The sequence below is a fragment of the Chrysemys picta genome, chromosome 3 (genome assembly GCF_011386835.1).
Source record: "Chrysemys picta bellii isolate R12L10 chromosome 3, ASM1138683v2, whole genome shotgun sequence".
Taxonomy (NCBI): domain Eukaryota; kingdom Metazoa; phylum Chordata; order Testudines; family Emydidae; genus Chrysemys; species Chrysemys picta.
This window is the reverse complement of record NC_088793.1, coordinates 13,032,595-13,039,841: the sequence shown is the minus strand read 5'-3', so window position 1 is coordinate 13,039,841 and position 7,247 is coordinate 13,032,595. Positions and strand designations below refer to the sequence as shown.

At 43.9% G+C, this 7,247-nt stretch overlaps 1 long non-coding RNA gene across 1 annotated transcript; it reads left to right on the top strand.

Moving 5' to 3' along the window:
* Nucleotides 1-790: 790 nt before the first annotated feature.
* On the top strand, nucleotides 791-5,407 carry LOC101944367 (uncharacterized). The gene is made up of 3 exons (XR_255548.4): nucleotides 791-949; nucleotides 2,592-2,719; nucleotides 5,176-5,407. It is a non-coding gene; the product is annotated as an uncharacterized LOC101944367 (long non-coding RNA).
* Nucleotides 5,408-7,247: the final 1,840 nt, after the last annotated feature.

Below are 7,247 nucleotides of genomic sequence, written 5' to 3'. Positions count from 1 at the left end.
CCACAGGGAAAACATTTCCGACCCACATCTCTCTCATGGAGAGCCTCCAAAATGTTCAGAAGTCTTAGATCGATACCCGTCCTTCTTAATTTTGCCCAAAGTTGGTCTAGATTAATAGAATCAAACACCATCTTTAAAACTCTAATAGTAGCATACAGTTTGTACCTTAACCACAGTATATTTATAAATCACATCGGAGAAAATTGAGCCATTATCAATTGTGGCTCTATCAGCCACCTACCTGTAAGCCTATTGCTGTTTTTGTCTAACTTCTCTGTGCGTATAGCAAGAACATAGCAGGGACATAATAGGCGAGACGTGGCAGTCAGGGTGATGTGCCCGCTCCTTGTTTCCCGCCTCAGTAGAGAACTTTTTTTAAAGGATTTTTAACCTCTTTGTAATGCGTTTTGATGCATGAAATTAGGAAATTTCCCTAAATACAAGTAAAATATTGATTAAATATTGTACAAAACAAATACAGAAATGCACACGCTCTACTGTCAATGCTTCCAAAGTACAGCTGCATACTGAAATTCTTCTCTGAAAAAGGACTCATTTAAATTAATCTGGAGGCTTTTCATTTTTTCAGAGGGCTTTCGATCAGGCAGTAGATGTTTGCTTGCTGTAAATATTCATATTCTAACTTCAAGGCAGGAATTTGGCTATTGTGTTTCCCTGAAATTCTCTGGGAATGTTTATGATGCTTTACAAATTAATTGATTATAAACAGATTGCAGCACAAACTTAGTAAATGTGACATGCTTCAAAAAAGATTTCAACAGATCAGCATTTCACAATCCCCAGCAGTCCATAAATAGAGGCTCTCCATCTCCTCCCTATCTTGGAGTCACTTCTCAACAGCGACATTCAGTTCCCAGCCAAACTTCAGCCATGAAGATTCTCTACCTTCTCTTTGCTCTCTTCTTCCTGGTGCTGCAAAGCTCTCCAGGTAAGATCTTAATGAAATGAAGGGAGAATATAGAAGGACATTTGTGAGTTTGTACTAAGGTTTCCTAAAACTTTGTATCATAATTTTTCCAGTTTTTTTTTCTAAAGAGTTGTATGGTTTTCAGCAGAGACTTGACATTTGACTGAAGAATAGTCCTGGGGTGAGAAAGGTGCCTTTAATGTTCCTATTAAGATCCAGTCAGATTTGGCTGAACTATGACCTGTAATACTATCACCAACGTTCCACTTAGTGGAGTCCCACAGGGATTGGTTCTTGCCACCACACTAGTCAATCTTGTTACAAAGGACCTGAAAAAAACTCATAAAATCATCACCTATAAAGTTAGCAGGTGACAAAATTAAGGGACATGTCACTCATACAGAGGAATTTGGATCACTTGATAAGATGGCAACACACATACAGCTAAATCTAAATGTATGGCTCTAGGAAGAAAGAAGGTTGGCCACAGATATAGGATGAGGGACTCCATCCTGGGAAGCAGTGACTCTGAAAAAAGATTTGGGGGTCTTGGAATGGTAATCAGCTGAAAATTGTTAAAAGGGTTAATACATAACTTGGATGCAGAAAGAAGGAAATACTGAGTAGGTGTAGTGAGATTATTTTACCTTTGTATTTTGTACCACCAGATGTGACCACATCTTGAATACTGTGTCCAGTTCTAGTGTCCACACGTCAGGAAGAATGTTGATCAGTTGGAGACGGTTCAGAGAAGAGCCATAGGAATGATGAAAGGATTAGAAAACATGCCTCATAGTGATAGACTCAGAAAGTTCAATCTCTTTAGTTTAACAAAGAGACGGTTAAGGGGTGTCTTGATCACAATTTATAAGTACTTGTACAATGAACAAACATTTAGTAATGGGCTCTTCAATCTAGTCAATAAAGGTATTTTGTGATCCAATGATTGGATGTTGAAGCTAAACAAATTCAGACTGGAAATAAAATGTAAATTGGTAACTGTGAAAGTAATTTACAATGGAACAACTTTCCAATGTATTCTCCATCCCTGACAGTTTTTAAATCAAGAAGGATTGGTTTTTTTCCCCCCTCTGAGAAATATTTTGGGGAAGTCCCTTCAGACTAGATGATCACAAAGGTACTTCAGTACCAGGCAAATTGATTGAAATTATAGTAAAGAACAGAATAATCAGACACATAGATGAACACAATGAGTTGGGGAAGAGTCAACATGGTTTTTCCAAAGGGAAATCATGCCTAAAATGGTAGGAATAAATGGTCAGTTTTAAGACTAGAGAGAGATAAACAGTGGTGTCCCCCAGGGGTCTGTACTGGGACCAGTACTGTTCAAAATATTAACAGGTGATCTGGAGAAAGGGGTAAACAGTGAGGGGGCAAATTTTGTAGATGATACACAATCATTCAAAAATAGTGAAGTCCAAAGCACAGTGCAAAGAGTTAAAAGGAATCTCAAAAAACTAGGTGACTGGGCAATATTATCAAAGATCCAGTGAAAGGGGGCACAGGAAGATGACTGGATTGACGTGGCCTTGTCCCAGTGAACTGGAAATTCAGCTAATGGGAAATGCCCGTCATGCTACAATCACAGCCCTTGTTTAAATTTATGTGTGAATGAAAATCAAAACTCTTTTTCTCTGTGCAGGATTCACCCAGTATATCTATGGCCCCGCTGCTTGTAGACGTGCTCGGGGCACCTGCTTCCGTTTTTGTGTCGGCAGATACAGACTGATTGGAACCTGCGGTCAAGGGCAGAATTGCTGTAAAAGAAGGGTAAGTTCAGGATGCCACAACGGAGACATTTTGTGTAAACAGAATATTTGTGTCTCTCCTTTCTATAGCTGCTGTTTAATGGCCTTGGAGGCTCAGAGCACTCGGCACAACCCTGGGACGAGGGACAAAGAAAATGTTTGTGCTGCCCTGATTCTGTACTATCTGGGGTTTCCATGTTAGAGTGAGAGTAATGGTATAGCTGCTTTACTCAGGCTGCCTATGGTCTGTCCACAACCCAGAGCAGCCCAGAGTCTCCACAGTGCTCAGTGCTCCATGTGAGCCATGTATTGCTCATGTATTGCAGTTACTCTCTCCATCCCGTTTTAAAGCCCCTCTGGCTTGTCAACATGGCATCATACAGACAGTGTCTGTGGCCAGTCTGTGGCGTGCGTCTACATTGTTGTTTCATTTAAGAATATGGAAAACAACGGGGAAGGACTAAAGTATATTTCCCAGGAGAGCATTTGGGGGATTTATCTCCTTTGAATCATTGTGCAACACCTATGAGATCAAAACATTAATGCTTAGTTTACCAACAAGAAATGTGTACAAGTATGGAGCTATGTTTAAGGGTGTGTGTGTCATATCCCAGTATAAAATGATCAAATCTGTCACAGAAAAATTAGAATAACTAACAACACAGCTTCTGATGATACTTTTAAGCCTTTCAGAAATGTGATGTCACCCTTCTAGTCACTGACAGAAGGATCCTATTTTCAATAACTACCCGAGGACACATTCAAGCATGGAATTTTCTTGGTAGCACTCAGCATAATGACAGCTGCCAGTCTGATTCCATTATAACCCCTTCTCCTCACATACTCGTCCTTGTCTGGAAAGGTCTCCTTTCTGGATATCATTTCTGCATTTGAAAGGCCTGCTGTCCTCCTACTGAGGGGAGTTGGTAGGACCTGTTGTGAGTCTCTCTGGCAAGAAAGAGAGCAGGGAGGCTGAGTTGACAAAAAGTAATGGCTTAAAGATGAAGCCTGCAAAAGCAAACTGAAAGGAGCTTAGAGACGAGTTGAGCAGAGGAGAATTTGGGAGCCCTATGTGAAAGCAGCTGAGGTCACTCAGCCCCTGAGGAAGCATCTCCAGCCCAGAGAGTTTTGTGTTTTTCTTTTAAATGTTATTTTGCCCCAGCTGGGGGAGGCTTTGGTTCAGTGGGGGGGCGGGGGGAGGGTTAAACCACCAACCCAACAGGAGAAACGGAGGCACTGGCCAAGTCTGACGATGAGAAGGTAAGCTGCACCCACACAGTGTGGATATAACCATGATTTTCCCATAGAAAAAAAAGGTATTTTTAAATCATTCCACTCAAAAATGGAAGAACAACGAAACTCAATTTGTGGCCTGGACCTCACTGCAGAGTCCCTCCAGAATGACACAGTGTGAAAAACTGGAAATGAAAACAGTTTTGAACATGTGAGGATTTCAGATAAACAGGTCCTGTGCAGGATTCTTGGAGCTGTGTTAAAAACATCTGGGTCCAGATGCTGCAAACATGAGGAGCCGTGTTGAGCATAATGTTGCCCCTGTGTGTTTTTGTGGGATAGAGGCGATTTTGAGCACACGTGTGAAGGCTGCCGTGCCTTCTGGGACCAGGATTCTGTGGTTTGAACCAGAGTCCTCCAGAGTTAAATGCTCAAGTGCCTTCAGGTTGAAGACCAGGCCTAAAGTACCATAGAGGCAGTTTTGGGATAGGAGATGTGAAGATAGGAGCTCCGTGATAACAACTGCACTGCTACTTAACTGGCCGCTTCACTGAGTATGTACAGAGATTTTAATCAGGTAAGGAAATGCAATGTGAATAGGGTCAGGATTTAGGCTTACATGAGCTGGAAGACAGAATAGTCCATTCATTCTTTAAAAATAACTTATTTATCCTCTAATTAAATATTTATTGTTTTAGTTTTAGCTATGGACAAAAGTGTGTTTGAAAGGAAAACTGATCATGGACATGAGACATGTTGTTCTACATCTTACATATGTGTCATTTTATTTTTTTTTCTATATATCATAGAGATAGTCAGTATTTTTAAAATTCACAATTCGGATTAATTCCCTCAATGGAATTTCAAATTTCACCTTTTTTTTTTTTTTTTTTTTAGGGCAAAGGGAGGGAAGATCCATGTTTAGAAGTCCTGCATATTTACTTCAGAAGCCAGATGGGCAGACAGTACAAGTTTAGATAGATTAAATAGATTGAGTTTGTTCTATAGCCTTAGGTAAGAGCGGGTTGTCTTTTAGCTCATGTAGTAGAGGCTCATGCATTAAGCTCCTGAGGCCCCAGGTTCGATCCTGCCCTACGACGATTAAGGTGTATTGGTGTTACATCTGCACACACTATTAAATGATGGGGAAATTCCCGGTCTATCTTGAATTTGAAATGTAATGTTATATTGTCCTTGCTTTAATGGCTATAAACAAAGAATGTGAGATTTCTTCCCTTTTTGCAGTAAAGAGAGTGAGTGATGGCAGCAGAGATTGTCAATGCAGGATCTCTCGGAATCTGGCAGATGACGCCTTGCTTCTAAAATCCTTGGATGCTTTTCATCTGGGCTGCAAAGTTTCTTGCAAGCTGGAATAAACCCACAAGGGAGCCCTTGTGCCCCCCCCCCCCCCCCCCCCCGCAATAGCTTGTTCTTCTCCTTTTAATAAAAGTAGCTGCTGGTTGTGGTGTATTGCAAACATGCCTGTGAGTGTTTTGATTGGCACACGGGGGCTGTTTTGCTATTTCTTTTCCATAAAAATCCCTTCCTTCTTTTATTTTAATTAAATATATATAAAATAAATGCTCACTGCCATATTTAAATCCACCCAGGGGTGTTCCTAGACCAGGGGACATACAATTTATATGTTTCAGTGAGCTCACGTGGATAAATCGTGGACCTTTTCCTTGGTCCTTTGACAAAGCCGTTTGTTTTGTGTTGTTGTCAGAGGAGTTGGGTTCAGTCCCAGCGTGGCTGCACAGTGTGTAATGCCCACATCACTGCTCCACGCCCTGTCGACCCTCTCTCTGCTCCCCTCGACTCTCAGACCTCCCCATCATGAGGTCCCTTCTCTTGTGCCTGAGTGTCCAGACCTTGCCCTGTGCAGCTGGCTCCCATGCAGGAGCCAGAATGGCAGCGCAAATTCCAAAGACCCAGGCTTAGAAACCTGAGCAAATTTGCAAGTGAGGGTGTAACTGAGGCCTTTTCAGAATGTGTTTTCGCTCTCAGGTTCCCAGTTTTAATCAGGGAATAGAGATGGGCACATTCCTGGTTGGGGGACAGGCCACAGGCAAAGCAGCTGTAACCCTGTTCAAACTCCTCAGGATTGATGAACAGAGAACAATCTTTCATGTGTTTATCAGCTGTCTGTGTATACCAGATTCGTGTCCAAGCTCAACAATTCCCACCCCCAAAGTGTGGTTGCAGAACTTATCTCTTATCTCTTCACCATCCACATATAAAGCCACAAAACTAATATCACAGTGTTAAAAGTGAAAGGGGTTTTAAAAGTAATTTCCACTAAAGGTATCATTATCCACAAAACCAAGGGCAAGCGATTTGGGTAACTGCCCCAAGAACAGGTTCTCCTGGTTACTGACTCTGCTGCCTGTGGGGTTACTAAACACTTTCCCGTCACAGAGTCCAGGTGGCATTTAGAATCACAGAATCCAATGACTGAAAGGGACCTCAAGAGGTCACTTAGTCCAGTCCCATGCACTTATGGGAGGACGGAGTATTATCTGGACCATCCCTGACAGTTGCTTGTCTAACCTGTTCTTATAAATTTCCAATGATGGAGATTCCACAAACTCCCTAGGCCAGTGTTTCTTAAACTGGGGTCAGCAGATGCCTGGGGGTCCCCATGTGTACTCCAAGGGGTCTGCGTGCCCCGCTGATCAGATCCTCCCCCTCCCTCTATTTCCTGGAGGCTACTGAAGCCAAATTGGGAGATTTTAGGTGCTAAAAGTCCGGCGGCGCAGTGGGTCTAAGGCAGGCTCCCTGCCTGCCCTGCTCCGCGTCACTCCCGGAGGTGGCCGGAACATCCCTGCGGCCCCAGGGGGCGGGGGGGGGGACAGGTGGTCTCCGTGTGTCACAACCCCCCGAGCATCGACTTTGCAGCTCCCATTGGCTGGGAACTGTGGCCAATGGGAGCTGCGGGGGTGGTGCCTGCAGGCAGCGGCAGTGTACGGAGACCACCTGTTCCCCACCTCTCCCCCAGAAGCCGCTTCCAGAGAGATGTGCCGGTCACTTTGTGGACTCGCCTGAGGTAAGCGCTGCCTGGCCAGCACCCACACCCCCTCCCACACCACAACCCCCTACCCCAGCCCTGAGCCACAGCCTGCACCCAAACTTCCTCCCATAGCCCACACCCCTCATCCCTTCCTGCACCCAAACTCCCTACCAGAGTCTGCACCCACATCCTACACCCAAACTCCCTCCCAGAGACTGCACCCACATCCCTCACCCAAATTCCCTCACAGAGCCTGCACTCCGCACCCTCTCCTGCATCCAAACCCGCTGCCTCAGCCTGGTGAAAG